Source organism: Danio rerio, chromosome 8 (assembly GCF_049306965.1).
Source record: "Danio rerio strain Tuebingen ecotype United States chromosome 8, GRCz12tu, whole genome shotgun sequence".
Classification (NCBI taxonomy): Eukaryota; Metazoa; Chordata; class Actinopteri; order Cypriniformes; family Danionidae; genus Danio; species Danio rerio.
This window is the reverse complement of record NC_133183.1, coordinates 8087477-8101240: the sequence shown is the minus strand read 5'-3', so window position 1 is coordinate 8101240 and position 13764 is coordinate 8087477.

Genomic DNA, 13764 nt, shown 5'->3' with positions numbered 1-13764 from the left:
CAGTTGAGCGTGCATCTTTTAAACTTTAGATCTGTAGTGTCTGCTTTTTGCTGTCTGTATGTGGGTGGAGTAATACACAAAGGGTAAAGAGGCTGTAGGAGTTCTGATATTGCAGAATATGGCACGGCTATCAGCCAATCAGATTTGAGAACCAGACAGAACTGTTGTGTGTGTGTGTGTGTGTATATATATATATATATATATATATATATATATATATATAACATTTGTTATTTTTGACTAATTTTTCAGATGGATCAAACTAATTTAAATATTAAAGTGACAACAAACATGCCACCAAATACGAAATCAGTAATGGGCAAACACTTTCACACCACTGTAGATTTATCATGCAAGTATTTCTTTAACTTGTTAAACACCAAAAATTAGACTTCATGATAATAGAAGCTGAATGTATGATTCAGGAGGTGGAGAGAGTCAAAATGTCCCTAAATACACATACAAACAGACAATAGCTTGATATAATATGTGGCAGTCAAAATGTCCCTAAATACACATACAAACAGAATAGCTTGATATAATTTGTGCTATTAATCAAAATAGTTTAATTAAAGTTACTATGATGATGATTTATTATTATTATTATTATTATTATTATTATTATTATTATTATTATATTAAAGCTGGTACGTACTTGACTGGCCTGTCTGCAGTCCCAACCTGTCTCCAATAGAGAATGTCTGGGCCATTTTAAAAACATACGGCAATGAAGGCCCTGTACTGTTGCACACCATAAGACATGTTTGTAGGAAGAATGGGACAAAATTGCACTTGAATCACCATCACTTTGTGTCTTCAGTCCCTGAATATCTTTTACATGAAAAGGAATCGCAAGTGTTTTGCCATTACAAAGTGGTAAATGCTTTACTGTTCTAGGTAGTTTTACAAAATCTATGCATCATTTTGCTTTTGATAATCAATTTTGGCACTGCAAAATGCAAAGCTAAAATGAGAGGTGTGGCTTGCATTTCATGTTGGATAATTACATAGTTTTATTTTTTTAATGTAGTTTTCACATTTATTTTATATTGGGCCCAAATATCAGTCCAACCTATCCCAGCTGAGTGATGTTTATTTGGGAAATGAACAGATGCGACTTCAGGCAGATGTAAAAAAAAGTAAATACTGCAGTGTTATTTCACAGGGGAATCGGATTGTTTGCTTTGCACTGCTCAGACACTAATTATCACTATAAAACATGTACAATACAGGCAGAATCAATCTGTGCTGTCACTGTAGGCTATGGATGTGTGTACACGGCGTCAGATGAAGTCTTCTGTCAGTCAAGAGCTCTTTTGATCATCTACGCCTCCTCAAACTCCCACAGCGACACACAGAGCCGTGGAAACGCTGATATGATCACCCCGGCAACATCACATGGAGCCACAAGGACAGAAACGCGATGCGAGTGTGAGTTTATGTGAGCAGCTCAGAATTCAAGAATCAAGCTTCATTCATGAGTGTGAATTTAAATTGGATTTTTTTCCCCCCACAAGATTTTTTCCCCCAGTAGGATTTTTGTTATTGTGTTGCCTGATTCCCTCACAGGTTTTTGTCTCTGGTTTGACAAACAAAATCCTATATCCCTCTGAGTTTTGCGTCTGTGCAGATTTTACTACTCACAGAATACAAATTTAATATCGTCGTCATAAAACTGGAATTCTGTAAGTTCAACAACATGTGTAATTCAGCAATGACTGGTTGGTGGTTTATTAAAGGTGCATTAGGTGATTGTCTTCAGAAACATTTGTTGTGCTGGTTGAAAGTCTCTTCACATTCCAATAGTGATGGTTAAAGTAAATGATCTAAATGTATTTTTATGTTTCTTTTTTAATATATTTTGGCTAAGGCATGAAATTAAAAAAAAAGTTTGTCAAATTATAATTTGTCAGGCAGATAATTCCCATAATTCTGATAAGTAGCCCAAACTGTCTATCAAATGTAGATTTGTACATCAGTCTGCCTGATTGGGCTGCACAGATCCGCTGTTTGCACATGCACCCTTGCTGCATTCACATGCACACGAGAGAGTGACAGCAGTAAAAAATGCTGAATCAAGTTTTTAAAATTCCTAATCAATATTGGAGTTACTTTTGCATGCTGGAGGAAGGATGACACTGGCTGAAGTGTTTCTTTTAGACAGGTAATGTTCCGTTTTAAAAGTATTTTAGTCACACTAAGCCTTGTTTTACGAATGGGTTATATACACTGAAATGTGTTCAGTCACTAAAATCTTTCGACACAAAGCTTTATGTATTTTTAGTTTCATAAGGAACCTTTTACAGTATTAACAATGTAGATTTTTAATTAGTTTAACAGCAAAACATCAGTAAATAGCGCTATTCCGCCTAGCCTGCTTTACTGAGCTGAAGTTGGTTTTATATTTACATTAGCTATGTTTCCATCCAAAAATGCGAACAAACTTTATGCGCAAAACTGGATTATCGCATAAAAGTTGTGCGAATGAAGCATTGTTTCCATCCAACGAGTCAAAGCGAACAAAATCGTCACTTCCTGATTAACTGGCGCCAAATATCAACAGTAAAAACTGCATTTGCTGCAGTAGGAGAAGCTGCATCAAGCTTTTCTAAATGAATGCGCCTCAGAAGACAATCCTGACAAGCAGTGAGCGCGCAGTGGCGTTTGAAGGTGTCAGACGCGGAGCACAGGCGCTCTTGATTCTGGAGGTCATTAATAATATAATAACATTAATACTGATATGGTAAGGCATTTTAGAATGACCAAAACAACATTTCAAATGTTTTATAATGTGGTCAGCCTGACGTTTTATCCATTCACACACATTTGAAGCATCACATGATCTCTTTTAATAAAATCACATGACCTTTTTTAATGTGCATGCTGGAGTTTGTGCAGTAAAAGTGTTTCCATCGCAGTTTATGCGCATCTTTTCTTACCGAATAAAATGTTTATCCTACCCAGTAAGGCGCAAACGTTTTTTTATGCGCATTTTCAAAATGTATGCGCATCATGGCGTTTCCATCAACTGTTTTTTTTTCATGCGCATATGCAAAATGCGCATAAAGTAGGTGGATGGGAACAGATACTAGTTCATTTTTGAACAATGACAACCTGATGCGCTCCCTATATTGTTTGCTATTGCTACTTTAAATATTTAGTCTGAAATGGCATGCAAGTATGGTTTAGTCCTGCACGCCGCCGGCCACTCGCATGAACTCCCAGAGTTCATCAAGATTTTTTGGATTCATCTTCAATTCCTCCTCCATCTTACCCCAGACATGTTCAATAATGTTCATATCTGGTGACTGGGCTGGCCAATCCTGAAACAGCCTGACCTTCTTTGCTTTCAGGAACTTTGTGGAGGCTGATGTATGAGATGTAGCGCTATCCTGCTGAAGAATTTGCCCTCTCCTGTGGTTTGTAAAATAATGGGCAGCACAAATAACTTGATAGCTCAGGCTGCTGATGTTGCCACCCACGCTGCAGTTCTCTTGCATGCACACCATACTGAATGAATCTCCAAACCATAATTTTTCCTTTACTAAACTTGACTGATTTGTGTTAGAATCTTGGGTCCATGTGGGTTATAATAGATCTTCTGCAGTATTTCTGATAATTGGGAGGCGGTTTACCTTCAGCCACTTTTCCAAATGATCAACTAAGTTATTATTTGTTGATCTTATAATTAAGACGAACAAGACTGTTTGTCAGGTAGTGTAAATCTTAAAAAAAAAAAATAAAAATAATAATAATATATTATATTTTATATATATTATATAATTTATTTTATATAATATATATTATATTTTATAATATATATATATATATATATATATATATATATATATATATATATATATATATATATATATATATATATATATATATATATAAAAAACTATTTACACTATACTTTGTATGATTAAAATCGTGTTAGCAGATTCATGATGAAAAGGAAATTACCTGAACTACACATGCAGCAATTACCTGGATGTCTTCATGTTCCATTTCTCTTCGTTTTCAGATTAAAATTGGATGTCAGCATCCTTTTCTGCAGCTTTGATTTAATTAAAAAATGAACTGCACCGGAATTGGATTTTAAAAGGCATTTTCATTTAAACTTATGAATGGTGCGAGCTCTTATAATGTGATTCAGACATGTCCATTAGAGATAAACCGATTCAGTAGTGTGCAGTTCTGAGCTTCAGTTTCAGTTTACTTCTAACACAGACAACTTTCTCCTCCTCTTTCGTTCTCTCATGGCAATCTTGGAGATTTTTTTCCCCCTTTGCTTTGCTTTAAGGCTGACAGCCTCTACACAGCTAATCATTGAGATAGAGGCTGCTGATAATTGGTGGTGATTAGAAAATAAAGACCACTCAAAGTATTTTCCCCGAAGACCTTGAGATATGAGCTTTAAGAATTCTTATCGCTCCCTAGCAAGTACAAATAAAGCAGCTCGTTGTGTTTTTTCCCCTTCAGTGAAGCAGTTCAGCCAGTAAACCTCATTCATTATTAGAGAGAAAACATTGATGAAGGGAGTTCAGAAACGTGACCATACTTTATGGTTTTGTATATGGTGTAATGCTATAAATATAGTGTGATTTCTCTCTTGATCTCAATTTAGTGAACAAACATATGTCAAACAGACACTAATAAATAATACCAGTGTTTTCTTTTTAGTCTTAAAGGTCCCATGAATTTAAAATATACACATTTTTCAGATGTTAGTTTCAGACTGCATGAATTTAGCCTTGATTTTGATCACTGACAAGTCTTGAGAAATTACAGACAAATGCCTCTAATCAACGGCTAATCGGTGCTTTGTTTTTCATGAGTAACAATAACACCGTGTGAACTATCAAAGACACAATCTGAGAGAATCGGCAATGAGTCAAATGAAGAGACTCATGAAGACACTCGTGAAATATTTGGCATGCTAAATCATGTCATGTGAAATGTGTTCTAATTAAAAATAACATCGGCGATTTGCCTACAGCCAATGAAAGAGCAGCATCCACTAGTATAGCTATCTGCAGGCTAGCATTTGATCAAGCTTTTCTTTCAACTCAGCAACGTTCTCCTCCAATGCTCCAACTCGGTTCTTTGCTTGACTTTTTCTGCCGTGATAAGGCCATCCAGTTTTTGATTGACTTCTTGTTTAAAGTTGTTTAGTTCCATTTTCACATCTTTTGTGAGATAATCTTGGAAGGCGGTTAAATCGGTTTAAAAATCCACCCAGAAAGCCCTGATATCTGCATGTATTGCTTCAATGCTAGCTGACAGGCTATCAGCTATCTTGTCCGTCTCAAATTTTTCATCTGTTGATTTCTCTCTTTTTTTTTTCAGGTTTCAGTTGTTGTTTTTTCCTAGCCTTTTTTTTGTCTAAGGTTATCATATATGATGTAAAAAGGAGGATTAATACCTGTGTATGGGAGTGATCTTTCTATGCTGCTACACGTGTCGACGCCATACCGGAAACTGAATATTATTTATTTGATCTAAAACGAAAAAAAACAAACTTCAAAATGTGTGTAATTTGTTTGTATTTATTTAATCACACACACATACACACTCAATTCATTAATTCATTCTTTTGTTCATTTTTTTATACCAGTATATAATAATTAGTAGTAAGTATTAAAATATCATTAATAGCTTTAAAATATTCAACAAAATGGTGAATATATTCACAAAAAAAATGTAATGTTATTTAACTAATTAAATACATAGTTCATTAGTTAAATAAGTTATCAACTTAATTATTGAAATATTCTCCATGTTTAAAATAAAATTAATTTAAGACTATTCATATTTTATTTAGCAGAAAATTTGTAAATTGTATTTATTTGAACGCACACACACACACACACACACGTACGTACACAAACACACACTATCCTACTTTTTCTTATCTGCCTTTTATAGTATTAAAACATTAACATATAAACAATATTATTAAAATTGTATGTATATAATAAAAAAATAATATTAATTGGTGTGTGTATGTATATGTATATATATATATATATATATATATATATATATATATATATATATATATATATATATATAAATAAATATGAATATTATTAAAATATAAAAAATACAAGTTCTATTCAAATATATAAATGATTATGAAAAATATGAAAATATAATTATTACATTTATATTTATGAGATTTATGCTGACACCAATTTAAAGTGAAAATGCACGATCTTTAACATTACTGGCCACAATACCGCATTTTATAATATTACTAAAATATATTTGTCTTTATAAAAAATAATTTTTGCATTTTTTCCCCTCGCATGTTTTTGGAAATGGCGCGTAGGAGACTCCTGCAGCATCATACTTTTGGTGAAACTGCAACTGCCATGAAAAGTAATGACTCACGGAGCTTTTTGTCCTGCTTATTTCTGCTTTAGCGGCTTAATGTGAGAATTTCTCCACATATGTGACGCCATATGGAGTTCTGGAGAAAATAAATCATCTTCAGTATATCGCAGATAAACCTGTGATGCACGGGTCACGACAGCGCTTTTCCAGAGTCTTCTTTGATTTCATCACATTCATTAAGGGTCAGGCGTTTAAATATGATTAATCGTGTAACAGTGCTTTAGCCAATGCATTCTGTCATCATTTACTCACTGCTAAGTTATTTTGAAAGCTATTTTGAAGAATGCTAAGAAGTAGGCATTAGACGATAATAAGGTTTACAGTGATTTGGAAAAACTGTAAAACTTTTCTGCTATACCATTACAATGAGTGTGTTACAGCACTGTGGAGGAATTTTGGCCCTCTCATCTCTGCAGAATTGCTGTAATTCAGCCAGACTGGAGGGGTTTTCAAGCATAAACCCACATTTTTAAGGTCATGCCACAGAATCTCAATTGGATTGAGTTCAGGACTTTGAATAGGCCACTCCCAAGTCTTAATTTTTTTTGTTTGGCCATTCAGAAGTGGACTTGCTGGTATAGTGTTCATTTTGCTTTTTAGGGCAACAGTATATATAGCAGAAAAGTACAATACACATCAAATGCTACTTGTCAGCTCACAATTCAGCAAACATCTGAAAAACAAATCTCTTATGCACTAAAAACTGAACTACCCTGATCCAGTTACTATGACCATTTATATGAAGCTGCTTTGACACAATATACATTGTAAAAGCGCTATACAAATCAAGCTGAATTGAATTGAATTATACACAAACAATCAGCATGCTATAGAACTAAACAGTGCAGTGGCTTTACTTTATACCCAGAGAAAAGAAAGACCTCCAAAGATGCCTTTTCAAATTATAAGGAAATCTGTGTTGTTAAAGCTAATGAAGACCGCAGATGGGAATGTTTTATTTTAGTTAATTACCCTGACATGTTTACTGCACCAATATATATTAAAAAAAATTCTTAAAATAAATTGTTCAGTGGGGGGAATTTATTATTAATATTATTATTATTATTATTATTTATTTTTTCCCAGGCACATTTTAGAGCAGTAATCACAATTATGTACCGTGAAAACATGATATTTTTACCCAAGCTTATAGGGGTGTGAACCTATACTGGTCTCACGGTTCGGTTCAGTTACGATTATCATGCCATCAATTTGGTTCAATTAAATATCTCGGTGCATTGATGCTTTTCATGGTCTATAACAAGCTGTCTGTATAAACACACACACACATACAGTAGACACAGCATCACGCTGTCTCTTATTCACACACATACACAAACATAGATGGCACCAAACAAATAAACACACGCTTGCTCGCTCGCTGGGGAGCGACAGTGAGACAGCCCACTCCTGTTCAAATTACACCAGAGTTACCGACCGCTCCCGCGCTTTATTCGGAAATTCATGACTCATGAATGCAGACCTATATCCAGAAGTATCGCTGTAACAGCCGAGAGGAAAAGAAAGGGGAGGAAAAGTCATGCCAGCAGGTGAAATAGGCCACAGTGTGAGAGAGAGTGAAAAAAAGAAATGTTTTCACTTTCATTCCCTTTTTTTTTGCACAGTTTTCGCATATAAGATGAATGACATCAGTACATAATAACCGGTTATGATTATTACTGAACCGATATCGAATTGTCCGCGTCTGCATTGTGGTGCACCAACGAAACAATCAATTTTGACACCCCTACAAGCTTATGTTATGATATTATTATCATTAACAAGCCAGTTTATTGTACTATTTGATTACCAGCATTCTACAAATTGTCATCTGTTGTTTTCAGAAACAAACTCGTGGAGGATTAGAGCAATCTTGTAAAAACTTTAATATTAACTTTAAAAACTATTTACTTAAAATGAGTTGAAACAATATAATTGTTTTGTGTTTTTTAACACAACTTGTTTTATGTTCATTCATTCATTTTCCCTTGTCCTAGTACCCTATATATGCAGGGGTCTTCACAGCGGGATGAATCTGCAGCTATTCCAGCATATGTTTTACGCAGCGGATGCCCTGCAATTGAGTTAACTTAATCGGATTGTGCTGGAACAACACAAAGTAATTGTGTAAAACCCAGCTTTTTATTTTTATTTTATACAGTGAATGATGTTTGCTGATTGTTCTGAAACTGTAGTACTGAAACACAGTTTTTAAGTTTTTTGTGACTACTTAATTGTTTTGTTTAATCCACTTAAATGTGTTGTCCCAACACAAATTAATTGTGTGAAACCCAATTATTTACTATAAATTATAAACTTTAAACTATAAAAAAAGCATTTTTTTACTATAAAATGTTAATTTACAGTGATCTGGTCTTTAATACATTTCTCCTATGCAAAACAATGTTGTTTATACCAAAGAATGTTCTGTACTGTAACATTCAAATTAGCAAAAACAAATGGTAAAAAGGTAGGTTACGTTTTATTTCACCTGTGAACAAATCATTCGGCTCTGATTCTTAATTTCCTACCTAACAATTTTCAAGGTAAAAGTTAAATTCAAGTATTATAGGTAGGATCAGGGATGTAGAATAAGAATGCAGAATATGTATTTTAATAACTAATAATAAAAAAGTAAATATGTTATTAATGAATAGGTAATAAACCACTTGTTAATAATGAGAATTGGTAATTAAACTAATATAGTGCTATCAAGAAATTCAGATAATTGAAAATTAATGTTTAAACTTCATCATTTATATAAGAACCAACACAATCTCATGGCAATTCGTAACTTTTTGATTTAGTGGCTAATTCGTTTGAATTAGTACGATCTAATTCGCACAATTTAGTACGATTTGCTCATCCCCCAATGACAGTTGGGTTTAGGGGTGGGGTCAGGTGCCACGCCTCCTTTTTAAAATCGTAAAATTTCATATGACTGAACTCCTACGAATTCGTACGAATTAGCCACTAAACTGGCAAAACGTAAAATACTCACGTTTTTGCTTAAGATAAGCCTGATTAGAACACAGGTGCCAAATCCAGTTCCTGGAGGGCCACCACTCTGCACAGAGCTTTAACCCTAATTAAACATGCCTGATCAAACTAATTGAGTCATTCAGTAATGTTTGAACCTACAGGTAAGTGTGTTAAAGCTAAATTGTGCAGAGGTGTGGCCCTCCGCACCCTAAGAAATAAAGGTATGTGAGCTGTCACTGGGGTGTTCCCTTCTCAAAAGGTACACATTTGTACCTAAACAGTCCATATTAATATCTAAAAGTACAAAAGTTTTCCTCTTAATTTTAGGTACTAATATATACTTTAGAGGTACCAATATGGACCCTTTAAGTACAAATATGTACGTTTTGAAAAGGTACCACCCCAGTGACAGCTCTCATACCTTTATTTCTGAGAGTGCATGAGCTGGCCTTAGCACCTGTGCATTAGAACCAATGTACATCTAGATTCCCTACTCATAAAAAACAATGTTTGCTGTTTGTTCCAACTACTTATAAATAAGCTGAAACAACATAATTCACAAAAAACGCAAAGGCTTTTGGGAGGCAAATTGACAGCTTTTTTGTTCAGTCCACTTGAATTTGTAATAACTAATAAGATAACTTAATTCCTTTGTTGTCCCAACACCCATCTATTGTGTGGTACCCAGCATTTTTTTTTTTTACAGTGTAGTCAGCCAAATGTCCTCTTGCCATGTGGGTTTGCACAAATTATCTCAGTTTTGATCGTTTTAAACCGGTTTATCAACCTCACACATTGGTTCAGAAGTAAAGCACAGATAATGTGATGCATGTTCACATACAGTAGGTTACCACCTCCAATCCTAGCATGATTCTCCCAGCACGAAAGTATTTTAGCTTGAATTATTGGGGCCACGTAAGGTAAAACACACAGGGAAATGCTGCACTTGTCGTCCCATGACTGCTTTCTCTCAGATGCTAATGGAGTCTTTAGTAGCGAGGCTGAGGTTGTGTTCCTCATTGTGCTTTTGAATGCAAATGCAGGATTGGGCTGCCGCCACCTGTTGGCTCTTCTGATTGATTTCACGGCGCGCTGCGCTTTTGTTTATTTGCACCTTTGGCACTGAAGCGGAGAAGGTTTCCTCGCTGGCATCCTTCTGAAATTCCCTGGCTGGTTGGACAGCCGCTCTTCTGAGTAATGAAATCTGGAATTGGACTTTTAAAACGAGAAATGTGAAACAAAAAACCTTTGTCAAAGGCAGAGTCACCTTTAGTAGATTACAGCCTGCACGATTTGACCATCAGAATTGAATTCACGCTCTGTTTGATTTGCCTTTTGCACCATATTCATCTGTAGCTGCTCTATTTTTATCTGCGGTGTGAGTTTCTTAATAAGCAGAGTCATTTATCTGTGCCATTCCTATAGACGGATGCAATGATGGCTCGGCTGGATGCCTATTAGTGGCTTTGCTGTAGTTCTGCTCCGCCACATTTGGACCTGATCAGACCTTGATATTGTTCTGCTGCAGACGAACAACGTGCGATTAGAAAAAGAAAAGAGGACAGACGTCAGCTGACCGAGCTAATTCTGCAGAATGGGAGATGACACGTAATTATGCGGCATCGATCGGCAGGGAATATGCTTGATGACGCTGTGACTGTACGTTGGTAATTTGGCCCTTGGGCTCTCTGAAAGTCTGTGTCAGAATGGTTGAAAATCAGAGGTGTTCATTAAAAAGAGGAATGAAGTGACGCATCGCAGAACACACCTGGATTCGTGTGAATGTCGCAGTGGGAGCATGTGGAGAACTGCATGTGTATGGAGATAAATCGAGATGGTCTTATTGCCATGGAATTAATCTCTTTGTTTGAATGGCCGTGCATGCTGTTCAAAAGAGTAAACTTTTTGAAATGAGGTTCTGTTTATCTAAGCTTTAAAGCATTTGTAAATGCTTTTTTTACTGTATATAAATATTTTTATTTCTTATTTGTATAGTTAAAATGATGCAACAATGCATTTACACTACCTGACAAAAGTCTTGTCGCCTAACCAAGTTTTAGGAACAACAAATAATAACCTGACTTCTAGTTGATCATTTGGTATCAGAAGTGGCTTATATGAAAGGCAAAGGCCTCTAGATTACGCTTATTTTACCAAAATAAAATATGATTATGCCTTGATTTTTAATTATTTAATTAGGACAGTAAGGTCTAACTTTTCTTAGACAAAAGTTTTTTCACTTAAAATTAATGTCCAGTATAGAATATAAAGTAATAGTGCATTGAAAAAAGAATATTGACTCCCGAGCTTGGAGGACTGCATTCATACATCTCTGCAATGACTCAAATCACTTATTAATAAAGTCATCTGGAATAGCAAAGAAAGCGTTCTTGCAGGAGTCCCATAGTTCATTAAGATTCTTTGTACTCATTTTCAATGCCTCCTCCTTGAGCTTGCCCTAGACGTGTTCAATAATGTTCAAATCTGGTGACTGAGCTGGCCAATCCTGGAGCACCTTGACCTTCTTTGCTTTCAGGAACTTTGATGTGGAGGCTGAAGTATGAGAAGGAGAGCTATCCTGCTGAAGAATTTGCCCTCTCCTCTGGTTTGTAATGTAATGGGCAGCACAAATGTCTTGATACCTCAGGCTGTTGATGTTGCCATCCACTCTGCAGATCTCTTGCACGCCCCCATACTAAATGCGACCCCAAACCATGATTTATCCTCCACTAAACTTGACTGATTTCTGTCAAACTCTTGGGTCCATGTGGGTTCCAATCTTCTGCAGTGTTTGTGATGATTGGGATGCAGTTTAACAGATGATTCATGGGAAATATCTACCTTCTGCCACTTTTTAAATGATCAACTAGAAATCAAGTTATTATTTGTTGCTCTTACAACTAATATCGACGACAAGATTTTTGTCAGGCAGTGCATTGCAAATAAACCATCTGTTTATATACACTGTAAAAAAATATGAATTTTGTGATTTATGTATTCATTTCTCCATTTATTTATGCTTTTGAATTGCATTATGGGACCTTAATCTTTATTCCAGCAACTTTTAACCTTATAAAATACAAAAAAAAAAATGACTTTAGTGTTTTAATAGTTTAAAATGATATATTGTCTGGGTTGGTGTTGTATATTATGCTACAAAAACCTTACAATAATCTTGCAATACACTTTCTATTTTACAGACTCCTCTATATGTAATTTCTTATACGATGCTATTTTAAACTACTGAAATTTAAAACTGTAGAGTTAAATTTTTAACATTGGAAGTCGACAAAGCAGAAATCAACATCCCATAATGCAATTCTCAACTGTAAATAAACTGAAATTTATTAAACTGAGATATTTTTACAGTGGATATATAATTTTGAATAATTTTTATTGATTGTTTTCCATTTAAATGTATTTCCGCCTCCCTTTTGTTGAAATGTACTGTACAGTACCTTAAGCTCCAAAAAAAAAAAAAAAAAAAAAAAAAAAATAAAAAATAAAAAACTCACAAAAAATTCCTTGTGTTTGCAGACAAAGCTTGTTCTGTTTCTGATTCTAAAAGACTTTGAGTTCAGTCTGGCATTCCAGTTTATACCTGGATATTACCAAAAGTTATTTTAATAAAGATTCATGGCCACTCTTCTGCTTTCTCCAGTTGTTTGTTAGAGAGCTGATGTCGCTCAAGCAAATGTTGTAAAGGTCTCCATCAAGGTCATATTCAGAGCTTGCAGAGTTGAAGATTATTGTCATGTATGTGCTGAATGGAGGAGAAACAGAGGAGATGACTTGCTTAACATTGAATGATGAAACGAAATGCACATTCAAAATTGTGTGTGAAATGAGGATACAGATGGAAACGAGACTGTACAGTTATAGAAGAGAAACCAAAACAAACCTCCGTTCATAAGCATTATTGTACATGTTATTGTGTAAGGGCAAACATTTTTTCTTTTTCTTAATGACATGCACAGATGAATTGTTTACCACGAAACTAGCAATGTGAGCTAACACAATCACTTGGTTAGTTTGGTCTTCATGTGCTTTAAGCATTAATGCATGATGCTACCATAATGCTAATAATGCTAGCTTCATTGTAGCTTTGTGGTAATTGGGTTTACATCATGATAGCAACAGCTTAATCATGCTAGTGTTATGCTAGCTACATGGTAATCCTGTTAGCATCATGGTAGCCACAATAGCTCAATAGCTATGCTTGTATCTATCCAAAGCTTATTAGGGACCGAGCACCGAAACGGTGCGTAGGCCCTATTGGAATTGCTCCGTTTATTATTATTATTATTATTATTATTATTATTATTATTCTTCTCTCCAATGAATCGCGATTTAGAGGGGCTAAACATGCCCGAAAACTCA